The sequence below is a fragment of the Rhinopithecus roxellana genome, chromosome 8 (genome assembly GCF_007565055.1).
Source record: "Rhinopithecus roxellana isolate Shanxi Qingling chromosome 8, ASM756505v1, whole genome shotgun sequence".
Lineage (NCBI taxonomy): Eukaryota > Metazoa > Chordata > Mammalia > Primates > Cercopithecidae > Rhinopithecus > Rhinopithecus roxellana.
The window spans coordinates 135,111,644-135,128,441 of NC_044556.1; the positions used below are offsets into that span (position 1 = coordinate 135,111,644).

Consider the following 16,798-nt stretch of genomic DNA (forward strand, 5'->3'; position numbering starts at 1 on the left):
AGCCACTGAGAAAGAATGCTTGTTTCGTTTGATGGATTGTTAGGTAGCATACATCAAGTGCTGTATTTAACACCTGTCCTCTTTCTTTCCACCCATCCAAGGCGTCAAAGACCATCTTAAATCCTGGCTCCTCAGGAAATCATCCCCCAAACACACCAGCTGGAATTGATATTTTTCTTTTCCAAATTCCTGTGTAAACTCATATCATTTATTTGGAATTGCTTATAGAGAGTTTTAGAGCGTTAAAGAACTAGAAAGGACCTAGGATTCAATACAATTCTCCCATTTCGCAGACGAAGAAAATGAAGTGCAGAGGAGCTACGCAATTTACGTAAGTCACATAGACACACATTGGAGGTTATGAACCTAGTTTGCCCGATTCCCACTGCAGTCCATTGCTTTACGCCTCAAGTGCCTTCAGATTTACGGTCTGGTATTGTTGGCTATCTTCTCAATAGAACATGACATCTCAACAATAGTACATCTTGAGATCAGGGAACTTTCCATTCTTCGTTACTTCAGCTCATAATTTATACGCATTAAATGTCGGATAATTTACTGGAGACTAACTGGCTGTGTTTTAGGTAATGATTACATCTATTAATCCATTACTTCGTAAATCCTCAAGTTCAGAAGATAATACCGGAAGGGGCCAAGGAGGTAGGAATAAAGCAGCAGCAAGGTAAATAGTAAGAGCTGATGACCACAATCACAATGTTAAGCTAAGTTTAGAGTGGAAGGTCATTTTCCCTGGAGTAATTACACTTGCAGTTTTATCCTGCAAGGATGAAAAGTGTATGTTTGTTGTACGAGGGTGGAAGGGAGCCGAAGTTCATGTGAAGTTCTGCAGACCAAAGCTTAATGAGGATTTCCGCCGGTGGGATAGGTTTAAGAGGACGAACTCACGAGAAAGAAGTCTGAGTCCAAACCTCAGAGGCTGGCCAGGGCAGTGTAAAGGGTGGGCCGAAGCCAGGGCAGAAGAACCCAAGCAAAGGTTGAGCACGAGGTGGAAGCGCAGTCACCCGGGCGTTGCCCGGGGGCTGCGTCGGGCCGCGGTGGGCGCCGGGGGGGCGTGGCCGGCCAGCCCAGGGCGGGGCGGTGGCTTTGGTTCTCCAGGTCAACACGCGGCGGCGCACCCTCCCCTCGCGCCGCGGGCCTCCCCGCGCCGTGCACGTCCTCGTCCCGCGCCTCCGCCCCTCGCTCGCTCGCTCCTTCCCGCCCTCCCCGCAGCGCCGGCCGAGCCGGCTTCCCCTCAGTCTCTCATGAATATTGAGCGGCCCCTGTTGTATTTCCCGAGCTCCATTGCGGAAGCCGAGGCTCGCCATATTGTGCGGCGGCGCCGGCGGCCGCGGCAGCTGATACCCGAGTCTTGCTCCGGCCGCGGCAGCGGAGCCCCAGGCTGGGGCAGGAGCCGGTGAGTGGGGCGGGCGGGCGGGCGGGGAGGCGAAGGGCGCGGAAGTGGCGGGCCGGGACGCGCGTCTGCTCCGCCGCGTTGCAGGCGACTGACGGGGACCACGGAGTAGGGGGGAGTAGGGGGGGTGTGTGTCCGCGGGGGTGTGAGGGGACATGGCGCCGCCGCCGCCCCCGGCCGCTCTCGGGGCGGAGACGGTGGGGGAAGCGGCTTCTTATTGTTCCCGTGTCTTCGAGGGTCGTGGGAGGGAAGGGAGCTGGTTTTCGGAGGACCCAGTCAGCGAAGCGCCGGGATTCCTTCCTTGGCCGCGAGCCTTTGGCTATCCTTTCCTCCGCGCGGAGGCCGGAGCTGCGGCGCGGCCCCCTTGCCTCCGGGGGCGGGGGCCCCAGCCTCTCTGCAGCCCTACTCCGGAGGCGGACGGAGTGGAATGCGGGTTTTTTCTCTGGGCTTCCCCCTCGCAGCCAGGGATGTGTGTCTGCATCGTGGGGGTGGGGTAGGGGCACTTTGTGCAGATATCGCTCCTTCCTCTTGGGGGGTCGGAGTCGGGGTTCCAGTGTAGAGAAGCTGCTCGACGTCGGAGTTCCTCGGGGAGACCCCTTCTGCTTCACACATTCCTGGAGTGCCGCCTCCTGCTCTGGAGTATCTGTTGCTGCGAGGAGTCGTGGGGGGAGGGTGTCTTGGTTAGTTTCTGCGGGAAGCTTCGCGTTTTGAACCCTGTCGTTTATGCTGAGATTCTAGTACCCACTGTTGCCGGGAGCCCACCCTGCTAGTCAGAATCGTTTGCCTTCTGCAGAAGTCGCCTTCTTGCTTTCAGAGATGGTGTTAGTAAAAATTGATCTCAAACTTTGACGTTTATTTCAGTTATTTGCCCGCTAAGACCAATTATAGACCCATCTATTTGAAGCCCCTTTGGGTATCTTTTTCGAGGCTGTCGGAAGTTTTAGAGAATGTAACTTTACATTATAAAATGGTTTGAGGATGTCAGGTTTCTTTGAGGTGCCGTGAAAAGGATATAGGTTTGCATTCAGCATTTTAGTAATACGCTGTTTTTTAATTTAAAAAATTAAGGCATGGTTTCAGTGTTTTAAACCGCAGATGTGTTTAAAACGAATGTACGAGCGATTTGCATTACATAATCTACTTTTGGTAGTTCAAGATGATCCGTTGGAATACTTAGTCTAATTGGTAGCTAATCTGTCTGTTTTGCATTAAGTGCAGTTGTTGAATATTTTAATAACTTAGGTTGGTGTGAGAGTTTGCTTCTTATAGTGAAGTTTGATCCTTTGATTTATAAAGTATTTAAATAACAGCAATGTGACTCTTGGTTATTCCCTTTTTCCCGTGAAATTTGTACTTTTCACAATCAACAAGTATCTTTAAAAATCTTGATTGTACTCTTAACCTACTTTTTAGTAAAGTAATAGCTGGTTATTACATGTGACTCCTTTTTCTAGGAGTAGCACAGCAAATATGGTCTCTCACTTTTTGTAAGGATTGTAGTTATTTCCCTCAGGTATCCTTGTGGCATCCACATTTAAGGTTAATTATAGTAGAGGCAGATTTATGAAAAAATCTGCCCGAGTCAGGCCAATCCGTTTGAATATTTGAAAAATAAGCTAGTTATCGTAAAGTGTGTTGCATAGAAAAATTTCCAGTTACAATCACTAACATAATGTAGACCATATAGACTTTAAAAATACTGGGAATCTGGAGTTTTTCTCTGCCTGTGTGAAGCTCCCAGGTTTGAATGGATAGAAATATAGACAAGGTCAGCAAACATGTTTGGAATTTTATTACTGACCTACAGTTTGTGGTGTCACGTCTGTGTCTCTAATCTGATTTATTCATGATTTGTGTTTATATTATGCAGACTTTGGAGTAAAGGTGATATATATGCCCAATGAATAATATATAACCAGATGTTTCAGTGACAGTTTCATTTCTATACATTAGCAAAGAAGCATAATTTCTTCCAGCAAGAGAAATGAGTTAACATTAAAACGCACTTTATTAAAATTATGGCAGTGTTTCTGGTATGACTTAAAGCGCTTCATAGTTTTGTAATGACTTATTTATTAAATTCTGGATAAACTAAAAATGCATCACAGTTTGCAGCTTTTAAGAAAGGAAAAATATGAGATTATGTACTCTGCCCACAGATGTACAATTGATTTTTAATTCGTGTTGTTTATTGCACACACTGTAGAAGACATTGTCATCAGACAATGGTTAATTTCTTGATTGATTCATTTATTTGACATCTTAGCTGTCATAGCAACTTGACTGTTTCTTTGCATTTAATACTGAGTAGGTGCCCATATAATTTAGGGTACAAAGGTGGTATAATAGCATTTACACAGTCCATTCCTTAAAGGTCCACATATCCTGACTGTTTGCCCACTGGTCTTCTACCCTTTCTACCTAATGTGTCTACTGAGTCTTCTGGTATTTCTCGTGGGAAGTGCAGTTTGATTGGTCTTACATAAATATTTTGACTGTGGTCATGAGACTCTTGGCATTTAAGTAGAAGCTAGTGCTAGTGTGTTGCCAGGTAGGAGCTAGGTAATGAGTCCCTGACTATAGGTGCTAAGAGCATAGGTCACCCATTACCCAGTTTTATGTTGTGTGGAGCAACTCCGGTAGAACTGGCCATGTTCTTAATTCTCCTTTGCTTTACGGTTTTTAGGCAGCTGAGGCAGAGTGGTGTGATTGGGCTTAGTTGTATATCTTGTTGGATGCTCAGGAGCTATAGACATTGCTGAAAATTCTAAGATTTCTGTTGCTTAAATTTACCTTCTCCCATTTCATTTTGAGAATTAACCTGTTTGCCATTTATCATAATTTTTAAAAATCAGTTTATCTGTATTAAATACAATGGTGAAGTTATTTTTGAAATTAACCTTGGGTTAAATTTGCTAATGAGGGCATACTATTAAGTGAAGTAATGAGCCAAATGAAAAACGTAAGCATTTTGGTCATTTGTTTTTAAAAGATGTGTTACTTATGGGGTCTTCTGCAAGGGGGATATCTTTTTTTCTCTATGCTATAGAGTGGAGTTGTATGAAAAGGTTAGATTCTAAAGTCGATCCCATAGAATGAAAATAACATTTAGTAAAAAAAAAAAAAAAAAAAAAAAAAATGCTTGAAAATCCCTCAGGAAGGCACAACAACATACCAATAAGTTCAGCTAAGCTTTGGTGTTGGAACAGATTACCGTTTCTTGGAGTACTGCGTGAAGTAGTTAGCTTGCATTTAGGGACCTTGCATTTGGGGCAGGGGTGGGGGAGGAGCGTTCGAAGGGGAGTGCCTTTAAATCTAAGAATCTGGATCCCTTGGGAGGCCGAAGTAGGTGGATCACGAGGTCAGGTGTTCGAGACCAGCCTGACCAACTTTGTGAAACCCTGTCTCTACTAAAAATACAAAAATTAGCCAGGCATAGTGGCATGTGCCTGTAATCCCAGCTACTCAGGAGGCTGAGGCAGGAGAATCGCTTGAACCCAGGAGATGGAGGTTGCAGTGAGCTGAGATCATGCCACTGCACTCCAGCCTGGGTGACGGAGTGAGACTCTGCCTCAAAAAAAAAAAAAAAAAAAAAAAAAAAATCAGGATCTCATGCCACAGTATCAGAGGATGTGAGAACTGGGACCACTGGGGAATAGCAGAACAATTTTATCATTTCACATTATTTTTAGGAGATGTGCTATATTAACAGAGGTGAGTGCATGTGTTTGGAATAACTTGCACTTTTAAAATTATTTCTCATTTTCTCTCTCATTTAAACAGTGTAGTAGTTTAAATCACAAAAAGTGATTTTTATGCTGCAGCTTAACAGAAGCAAATTTAGAGGGTTTCAAGTTATCCTCTATGAAATAGTTTTTATAAAATAACCCAAATTTTGTTTACTTTCCCCTTCAGTGAAACAGCAAGATATCTGAGAGCAGTTAGAATTATTGTGTTTTACAATGTGCTAGGGTACAATAGAGGAAATGGCGACTTCAGTAGGAATTTCAACAGAAAGGATTTAATATAGGGAGTTGGTTAGATGAATGTAAAAAAAAAACAAAAGCGGGGGAGGGGAGAACATTACAGTAATCAGAACCTAAGAGCTCAGAGAAGAGGTTCTGTGGACCCGGTGGTGGACTTTTGAGTAGGTCAGCATTGTGCAGTTGCTGCTAGTACTTACAAAGGCATGTGTTACTGCTGGTTCTGGGAGAACCACAAAAACCTGGAGACTGGAACCATTTGCTAACTGCCAGGGTCAGGGACTGCAGTTGCTACTGACAGGAACTGGAAGGTTGTCCCTTCTCCCATCTTCCTGTGTTCCAGTCTTCACTTACTGCTGCTATTGGCAAAGCCTAATGAGATCCCAGCTAGCAAAGGAGTTGGTGAAACATAGTTGCAGTCTTAGCCATAACAACATAGAGTCTGGGAGGGTAGTTTTGGAGTTGAGAGACAATAAATAAGTAAATGATGTGGACAAATAGTGTAGGTTAAGATGTAGTAATTTAAATAGGGACATCTGTGTTAACATTGCCTTTCAAAAAATATTTATCTTCGGTATGCCAGACCCTATGCAAGGGATTAGGAATAGAAAAATGAATCAAACAAGGTCTTTGTCCTTGAGGAATTTATAGTTTAAGTGGCAACAACAAATAAACTACTGTACAGTGTTTTCAGTGCAATAACAAATGAGTGCTGTGTTTTGGGAGCCCAAAGGACATAGCAATCAACTTGCCTCTTCTCTGCCTACCTAAACTTTATAACTACTCTTTTTATCTTCTATCCCGATTAAATCCAATTTCATTCTTTCTGACTACTGTGTTCAACCCAGCTCCTGTGAAAGCTTTTTCTCTGAGATACCTCAATTTTGTCACATAATTATTATTTTGTATTTCTCTGTGCTTTATTCATCTAGATTATAAAGACCAGTGCTTTCTTTGCGCTTTTAGCTTAGTACTGTGCACATAGATGCTTGAGAAATACTTTTTTCGGTGGCTGATGGAAATAAAATATTGATCATTATCTTTCTAGACATCATTTCTTCCTTCCAAGGTCATTAGAAAATAGTTTGGGTAAAGTGTTACTTGATTTTACAGACAGAAAAATTGAAAGGGTAAAATAATCAGCTAGTTTAAACTGCATAGCACCAATAGGTGATCTAAAAATGGGGCTTTGGATTTCTGATCCCCTATCTTTCAGAGCCAGCAATTTTGACAGGCATTCCTTTTGATGGCTAAATAAAATTCTCTCCTACTTCTTGGTATTTTATAAACTAGTGTTCTCAATCTCAAGTTATTTTGGTGTGGGGTAGGGAGAAATTCCTGATTTCAGTTCCCAAAAATAAAACATTATGTAGTTTCTTAATTGTCCACTCTTTGTTGTCTTTTTTTTCTCCTTCCTGTATTGATGACCACTACCTCTATTCGCTATTGCGAAATGTGCACATCGACAGTACTTCATTTTGACTTTTTAGAAGAACGTTCTGCTTGTTCCCCCACCATTCACACACCATGTTGATTTACTTTAAAAGCAACTAATTCTTCACTTAAAAAAAAGATGTATGCCTCCATGCCAGTAATTGCATTAAACCCTCACTATTTACACTGTTTGCTATATAGAGTCTTATTCAGTCTGGGACAGCTGTCTTGGAACCCAGCCAAATGTTTTCTAGAAGGCTTTACTATATTACAGAAGGGGTAGTATTGTGTATAGTAGAAGGAGTTGCAGAATTGAATGCAGGAGACTTGGTTTCTAGGTCTGGTTCCACTACTGGCAAGATTCTTGGCCTGAGCCTGTTTTCTTTTTTCAAAAAAAAAAAAAAAAAAAAAAAATTAAAAATGTCACCCTCACTGACCTTACAGATTATTTGAAAAGATACAAGAGGTAATGTAGGTAAAGGGGTCTTTGTAAAGAGTAAAGCACGTTGTAAATGTAAGGGGTGTATGTGAAGAAAGAAAAAGTGAGAGTGAGATCCATTAGTCCCTGGCTTGGATCTTGGGGATGGTTTTGTGTCTACTTTCAAGTTGTTGAGTTTCTGTATTTAAAAAGTGTTTAGGGTGGTAATGGGGTGTGAGAGGAGTTGTGGATGTCCTATAACGCTATTTGTCACAAATCTGGTTGATAGTGTAGCATCCCCCCCCCGTTAAATAATGTCTTTTTTTTTCATCTTTCAAAATTTTTTATTGAGGTATAACAACTGTGTACAAAAATACACACCAAGTTTTACATATATACACATTTTATGTATATATGTATATACATATTATAAACATCTATATATGTATATTATAAATATGTATATATGTATAAATACAAATACAACTTTTACATACATACATTTTAACATATATATATATATAAATATATATGCATGCACCCATGTAAGCACGTCTCAAATTAAGAAGTAGAACATTCTATTACCCAGGAAAGTTTCAGTGTTAGCCTTCCCCTGCTGATCCTTTTCCCTCACCTGTGACACCCCCCATTATTTTCCTCCTCTGTTTGATCTGACATCATGGAATATCTGTTCTTCCTTCAGACCATTTCAGACTCATTCCTTCTTCTTGTTCCTTTTTGGAGACCTTTCCTAATAACTGCAGCACTCTTAACTCTCCTACCACCAAAACAGAGGTATCCAAAGTAGGGGATAGGCAATCCAGCATGTAACACACAGGTTTCTAGCACCACTATTCATGATACCCAAAAAATTGAAACAGCTGAAATGTCTGTCAACAGATGAATGGATAAACAAAATGTGATATAAACTTACAGTGGAATATTATTCAGCCATGAAAAGGAATAAAGTACTAACACATGTTACACTGTGGATGAACCTTGAAAATATGCCAAGTGAAAGAAAGCCACAAAAGGCCACATAATGCATGAGTCCATTTCTGTGAAATATCCACAATAGAAAAATCCATAGCTTGGTGGTCATCAGAGGTTTGGGAGATGGGGATGAAACTGCTTAATGGGTAAGGAGTTTTACTTTGGAGTAATGGAAATGTTTTGGAATTAGGGTTAGTGGCTGCACAAGACTGTGAATGCACTAAGTGCCACTAAACGTTCAATTTAAAATGGTTCGTTTCACCCCAGTAAGGTTTTTAAAAAATGAAGTGGCTATCATTTTAGGTGAGCTGAAAAGTTTGAATGAGGCATAGACTCCTTGAATTTTTAAGCCGTGAAGCGCTGGGCAAATATCAGCCGGGGATGCTGAAGGAAGGAACTACCTGAGGGTCAGCAAGTGTGGCTTCAAAGCTCTGCCTCAAGTAATGATGGTGATAATAAGAGATGATGATAATAATAAGAGATACTACACCTACGATGCTTAATATGAGCCAGGCACTGTTCCAGGTACTTTACATCTAAAAATTACTAAATCCTTACAACTCTTAAGAGGTGGTATGACATCACATCTCCATTATAGACAAGGAAACTGAGGAATTGAGAAGTTTAAATGCAGTCTCCAAGACATGGGAAATGACAGAGTCCACATTTGAATCTAGGCAAGTCAGACTCTAGACACTGAAGTCTCAACCACCAGGCTTGGCGCTAGGAACTCTCCAGGTTTTATCTCATTTAATCCTTTATTAAGGAAGGTATTGTTATTTCCATAAAAAAAGATCCCCTTCATAGTCTCCCTACATTCCGTGCCTTCTAGTTTTTCCCCATGTTTATTTTTATGTTGATCCACATACTCCTGTCATTATTCTCTCATTTTGCTTCATTTTCCTTTTTTCTTTTCTTTTTTTTAAGAGACAGGATCTTGCTATGTTGCCCAGGCTGGAGTGCAGTGAGGCAGTCATAGCTCACTGTAGTCTCCAACCCTTGGGCTCAAGTGATCCTCCCACCTCAGCCGCCTTTGTAGCTGAGATTATAGGAGTGTGCCACTGTGCACACTAATTTTCTTATTTTCTTTCTTTTTGTAGAGATGGGGGTCTCATGTTGCCTAGGCTGGTCGTGGACTCCTGGTCTCAAGCAGTCCTCCCACTGTGGCCTCTCAAAGTTCTGGGATTACAGGCTTTGGCCACCACATCCAGCCTGAATTTTATTATTTGCATTTTCTTTTGGTCTCCTATTACTAGAAGGCAGGGATTTTAATTACTGTTGATTTTCCAATATCCAAAACAATGTGTGGTACATAATAGGCTCCAAAATATCTAAAAGGAATAGTGCACGTGACATTAACTAGTATTAGGTCTTGTGTGCCTGTGTTTGAGTAAGATTATATAATATGTAATATTCTCCTTTTTAAACTTAATGTCTCATATTAAAAAAAAAAAAGTACCTAGATGTAGTTCATTCTTGGATGTATGTTAATAACCCAGATTGGATGTAGCAGCATTCACTTAACCAGTTTCCTGTTAATCTACATTCCCCCCAGTGGTTCTCTAGCATGCAAACAATATGGCATTAAACATCTTCAGAAATGACGTTTTTTGTATATGTGTACTTATTTCTCTATAACTAGTGTCTAGAAGTGAAACTGCCGGGAAAAAGGATATATACTTTAAAAATCTCTGTAGGTAATGCCAAGTTTTGCTCATTATCCACTCCTGGCAGAGCTGCTACGGCACGCAATGGGTTTCAATATGCCTTGGACCAAACTGGATATTATTATTTCTTTTTGCTAATCTGATGGCAGAAAACGGACCCCCAGTTTACAGATAAGGAAATGGCGGCTTAAGTTCCGGGACTGTTCACATAACCGGCAAGTGGCAGAGCCGTGATTTGGCATCAGAAGCGACTCCGGAGAGGATGCGACAAAGCTGGACACTCTGCTCTGTGTCCTGGAGCACGTCTGGTGATAGATGGGCCTTGCCATACTGGCAAGCATGCCTTCCTCTCCCATCTAGGCCTGTGGCACCGCCGGGCCGGCCGAACGCTGGCTCTTCTCCATTACGAGTGCCCTTCCTGAGAGCGGGTTCCTCATCTCTGAAATGGCGGCAGGACCCCGAGGACACGCCCCTAGAGGCAGGGCCTGAATTCCTAAATAATTGTCTTTCAAGATTGATACGCCGCCTCAGTTTCTTTTTTCTTTTCTTTCTTGTTTTTAATTTTTTTTTTTTTTTTTTTTAAAGGCAGGGTCTGTTTCGCCGGGTTTGGAGTGCAGTGGCGCCATCTCAGCTCACTGCAACCTCCGCCTTCCGGGGTCAAGCGATCTTCCCACCGCAGTCTCCTGAGTAGCTGGGACCACAGGCGGGCGCCTCCACGCCCGGCTATTTTTTTTCTATTTTTGGTAGAGACGGGGTTTCTCCAGGCTGGTTGCCCAGGCTGGTCTCGAACTCCTGAGCACAAGCAGTCCGCCCGCCTCGGCCTTCCAGAATGCTAGGATTACCGGCCTGAGCCAATGCACCCGGCTGCTGCTTTTCACCTGGGATGCATGTGTTGATTATATCTTGAGAGAACATCCCAAAAGTTTCATTGTTCCTTGTTGGAACAAAACTATCACTTTGCAGATTGTTTAAATGACTAGGGCCTGAGGGAGTAGGGAAAGCATGCTCTACAGATCGAGTATCCTTTGTCCAAGGTCCATAGGACCAGAAGTATTTTGGATTTCAGATATATTTTTCCAGATTTTGTAATATTTGCTTTATACTTACCAGTTCAGCATCCCTAATTCAAAAATCGGAAATCAGAAATGCTCCAATAAGCATTTCTTTTTAGCATGACTTTTTTGAGCATCATGTCCATGTCCAAAAAGTTTTAGATTTTCTTTTTGGGGTGCTAAACCTGTATCGTTTATTTTGGCTGGAAATTACTATTGTAGTTTTTTGTTTTTTGTTGTTTTTAAATTTAAATGGAGTCTCGCTTTGTTGCCCAGGCTGGAGTGCAGTGGTGCGATCTCAGCTCACTGCAGTCTCCGGCTCCCAGGTTCAAGCGATTCTCCTGCCTCCTGAGTACCTGGGATTACAGATGAGCGCCACCACGCCCAGCTGATTTTTGTATTTGGGTAGAGATGAGGGTTCACCATGTTGGCTAGGCTGGTCTCGAACTCGAACTCCTGAACTCAAGTGACCCGTCTGCTTCGGTCTCCCAAAGTCTGGAATTACTAGGTGTGAGCCACCGTGTCCAGCCTGTAATTTCATTTTATATGAGGGTTGTATCAGATTCAGAAAATCTCTGCTTTTAAAAATATATTTGCAAGATTGGAAGTTATATCTGTTGTTTAATTTTAATGAACCTATCCTTTTGTCGTTGATCTTAAAATTTTTAGTTAGCATATTTGTGAAGAAAACAGGGCTCTTCGAATTAGTGCAAAGGTGTTTTTTTTTTTTTTTTTTTTTTTATATAGATAGCTGTGGGGTGCTATCCTCTAGGAACATTTCCTCATATAATTGTAAAGTAATGTATGTTTTTAAAGGCTCTCAAATATTAAAGTACTATCTAGAATAGTAAGACTAAATTTCTTTGTTCTTAATGTTACTAGAATTGTTACAGTTACATTGAAATGTAGATCCCATTTACCAGTTTGGGTTGTTCTATGATAATTTGTTAGTCTCTTGAAATTTTTTTTTCAGGAGTTCTCCATTACTTGAAGAGTTCTTCATTACTTGAAAAGATAATATTATAGTTGCGTATAATGTAGATAACATTATTAATGTCAGTTTAATTTGTTCTGAAAGCTTTTGAGTAATCTTTGGAATACTTGATTTAGGAAAATTAAAACAATATTGGTGTGCAGTGAGAAAAAAATTTTACAAGATAAGTTACCCATCTTTTTTTTTTTTTTCTTTTTCTTTTCTCATTTTTTTAGAGACGGGGTCTCCCTCTGTTGCCCAGACTGGAGTGCAGTGGCATGATCATAGGTCACTGCAACCTTGAACTCCTGGGCTCAGGAGATCCTCCCAACTTAGCTTCCTGAGTAGGTGGAACTATAGGCGTCCACCATCACACCTGGCTAATTTATTTTATTATTATTTTTTATTTTTGTAGAGACAGGGTTTAGCTATGTTGCCCAGGCTGGTCTCAAACTCCTGGCCTCAAGTGATCCTCACTCCTTGGCCTCCCAAAGTGCTGGGATTACAGGCGTGAGCCACTGCACCTGGTCTATCATTCATTTCTTAAATGGATTGTTTTTATTTTTAATTCCTATGTTCAATATGCTGCTTAGTCCTTTTGGAAGTAGTTTAAGAGCTAAGAATGGGGGGAAGTCCATAAATTATTACTTAAATTGCCTTTGAATAAAATGTTATAGCATTCAGTTGTTGCTTTTTTCATTTTTAAAATTTATTTTTTAAATTTAGGAAATTTGAAGAAGTAGGAAAAACTGCTGTTGGTACTTAATCACACTTACATTTTGCTCAATTTATGTTTGGAAATAAATTTTAGATTTTGGTTTGATTTTGTTTAAAACATAGTTTTAACTGTATTTTATATGTAGATATAAATTTATGTGTGTTTTAAAATCTGGGCTGGGTGCGGTGGCTCATGCCTGTAATCCAACACTTTGGGAGGCAGAAGCAGAAGGATCACTTGAGACTAGGAGTTCAAGACCAACCTGGGCAACATAGTGAAACCCTGTCTCTATGAAAAAGAAAAATAAACAAAATTAGCAGGGTGTGGTGGTGCACACCTGTAGTCCCACTTACTATGCAGGCTGACGTGGGAGGATTGCTTGAACCCAGGAGTTCGAGGCTGCAATGAGCCATGATCATACTGTTTCACTTTAGCCTGGGCAACCCTGTCTCAATAAAAAAAAAAAAAAAAAAATCTAAATATCATTAACATTTTCTGTGCCATACCTAGTTTGTTAACATTTTTAATGATTAATATTTCAGGTGTATGAACCATAGTGTATTTAATCATTTCCTTGTGGTTGGTTTATAAGGCTTTTTAAGATTTGTATTTATGTTGATGATAAGATCATCTATTATTCATGTGGCAGTGGGATGGAAGTAAAGCAGTACCTGTTGTCTGTGTAAGGTTACCTTTCCAAGAATGAGTCTGTGACTGGCTTTGATGGCAGTAGCTTGTTGTGTAGTAGAGTTGAAGAAAACAAAGAGGGAATGAAAGAAGATAGCCTGTTTCCCCATGTAGACTTGAGAATTCTTTTTTAGGTAGTGCAGAGCATATGTTCGTGACCTTCAGTCCAGGTGTCTCTAAGGATCCACGAATACAGTCATCCCTCTGTATCCACGGTTTTGTTTCCTTGGATTCAACAAACTGCAGATGGAAAAATACTCTCGAGGAAAAAAAAAAAAACCACAATAAAAAATAAGAGTACAACAGTTTAAAAATAATACGAGTTTTTGGCCAGGTGCAGTAGCTCGTGCCTGTAATCCCAGCACTTAGATGGATGGATCACTTGAGCCCAGATGTTTGAGACCAGACTTGGCAACATGGTGAGACCCTGTCTTTACAAAAACTATGAAAATTAGCCGGGCTTGGTGGTGCACACCTATAGTCTCAGCTACTCAGGAGGCTGAGGTGGGAGCATCACCAGAGCCTGGGAAGGTCGAGGCTGCAGTGAGCCTTGATTGCACCACTGCACTCCAGCTTTGGTGACAGAGTGATAACCCCGTCTCAAATAATAATAGTAATAGAAATTTTGAAAATGCAGTCTAGCAACTAGTTACATAGCATTTATATTGTGTTAGGTACTATAAGTAATCTAGAGATGATTTAAAGAATATGGGAGGATGTGTGTAGGTTATGCAGCTTACCCCGTTTCATGTAAGGGACTTGAGCATCTGTGGCTTTTGGTGTCTATGGTGTGTGAGTATCTTCAGAACCCCATGGATACTCAGGGAGGACTGTACTCTGTAATTTTGTGTGCATGTGCTTTTATATGTCTTTTTTTCTCCCAGAGGTGAGAGTTCCTTACTTTCATCAGATTCTTAAGGGGAATGTAGACCCAGAACGGTTAAAAACCATGGATTACAGGAATTTTGTTAAAAGTAGAGGTAGAGGGAAAACTGTAAAAAGTATTTGAAATGGTATCTGTTGTCTTGAATTAATGTTAGTTTTCCTTCCTCTTTATTGTTAAGTAATGTGGAATGAGTTTTGCTTTTGAGAGAATGGATTTTGCTACTTTAACTTCTTAAGTTTTTGTTTATTGTGTTATGGTTTTCTCTTTTTAATATTGATTATTTGAAGAACTCACATTAAGATTATCAAAGTCTAGTTGTTTATAAGTAGCTTTGCCCTAATGGGCATTTCAGTATATGTTTTTTGTTGTTTGGAGCTCTTTGCATTATTTCCAGAGCAGTAGATTTTTTAAGATATCACCTAAAACATGCTCATTTTATGGATAAAGAGGTTTAGGTCTGTATATTGACTTGGTTAAAGTCATGTTGATTTCCAGTGTATATGAAGTGTGCCATACTTTTGCTGCTTTTGTGAACCTAAATACTATGCTAATTTTAGATTTATCAGACTATAAAACTTCTAGTAGTTTCTGGTTTCTTGTTCTAGCTTCCTCTTCCTGGTCCCTGGCTTTCTTTCAGCCTTTGAAACCTCTGGAGCTACTTCTGCCAGGATTAAGCTTTTTTGTTGCAAGTTGCAGAAATCTGGAGACAAGGCCCAAAGAGAAGAGAGAGATTAAATTAGTTTACCTTTTGGAATTGTTTCAAGAATGAAAAATGAGAATAGAAGTCCCCTGAATCCCAGTCTGGCTGCTACTCCATAATAGTGGTTTTTTTCTTTTTCTGCAAAAGAAAATCTACCTATGTGACAGGGGACATGGGAACCACATTCTTTGCTTATCTGTTCTTGGCTATTTTTGCCTTAAAACTGCTAAAAAAATCTGTGCCTTATTGTAATATGGTAACAATAATAATGGGAGTTAAAAAATTGAGGGAAAAAAGTACCAAGCCTATATTACCTTCTAGAACATAACTTACGTAGCTGTCCTTGTAGCGCTGATGCAAATTAGTGTTATCTCTAATCACATTACCTTGCAAGTACTTCAGTCGTTACATATGATATTGTTATATTGAACGACTGGAAAAATGTCCTGGTTGCAGCAGACATCTTCATATTAATGGCTTTATTGTTGTAGTAGCAGTAGTAATAAATAATATGTTTGGTTGGTGGCTAAGCATATGGCCTTCTCACTCAAACAGACCTGGGTTTGAGTCTTGCCTCTGACATTTACTGTGAGACCATTAAGCACATTAATAGCATTGTTTTCCACAACTGGGATTACTTGGTCAAATAATACGAAAATTATATTTTTATCTCTAGAAATGAATTCCTTAGCTGGTTTTTGAATGGGTTATTCCAGTTCTTGTTAGAAGAGTGTAAAGGTATTAGCCTTCAGCTTTTCTCTTTATTATCTTTCTGAATCTGATTATTTTCTTAGGTCTCTACCTGACCACAAATTTAATTTGCCATTAGATTGTGGCCTTCCCAGAAAAGTAGAACTTGTTAGTATATTTCCAGTGACACAAGGGAATGTTACTGTGACTGCTTGCGTTGCTACTTGCTAAAGCTAACATTGGCACTTGATGAACATTTATCTACCCAGAAAGGATAACAATCTTGAAATATACCACTTTTCAGAAGCTGCTGACTTATGCTATGGCATATGAGGCCTGGACTAAGAGTCAGTAGTTAGACTTCTCTTTTTGTTTTGTCTTTAATTCAAATTTATGTAAATCTTTCAGCTTTGCTTTATGCCTTTGTTGTGTTTCACATATCCATCACAAAGATACAGATAACTGAACTGTGTCATTAAGTCTACACATTTATTGGGGCCAATCATACATGGTGTCAGCATAGAGTGGCAGTCAACAGTCAGTAGTAACCTGGATACTGCCACCATATCAGTATACTCCCTCGTTTAGAGGTTTCTATGATCTGGGTAGGAATATAAACTGAAGTTGGTAGTTTCCTCGCTCACTTAAGGACTTAAAATTTTTCTGTTCTGCTTAGGAAATTATTGACATCCTTTGGTTTTCTTGGTCTAAGGGCACTCGGAGAAATAAAGGTAGTCCTTTATAAGAATGTGATGAATTTGTGGTATACAGTTGGTATGTGTTCAGGACTGAAAGCCTGGGTTATGCGAAAGTCTGAGGTTTAGATGACTAATGGGTCACTAGATTCAAATAAATTGGATGAATCAGTAGACTGGAAACTCCTTTGGCAAGCAGAGGTTGAAACATCCTTAGAGAAAACGAAAAAGTTTAGCCTGGCAGATGAGAACCAGGAGGAATGAGTACTAGTATAAGGAACATGTCTTGTCAGAGGGACAGACCATTAAGAATTGAGGAAACAGGCTGGGCAAGGTCACCCACATCTGTAATCCCAGTACTTTGGGAGGCTGAGGTGGGAGGATCACTTGAGACCAGGAGTTCAATACCAGCCTGGGCAACATAGCAAGATCCCGTCTTTACGAAAAGTTAAAAAAGTAGCTGAGTGTGGTGATGAGTCTGTAGTCCTAGC

General features: G+C 40.5%; 1 protein-coding gene across 1 annotated transcript in view; it reads left to right on the forward strand.

Moving 5' to 3' along the window:
• Positions 1-1,088: 1,088 nt before the first annotated feature.
• The window catches only part of RNF2 (ring finger protein 2), a 55,637-nt gene continuing 39,927 nt past the window's right edge, over positions 1,089-16,798 (forward strand). The window contains exon 1 of the mRNA XM_030936872.1: positions 1,089-1,414. The gene's annotated coding sequence lies outside the window, so the exon portion shown is untranslated. The remainder of the gene's footprint in view (positions 1,415-16,798) is intronic.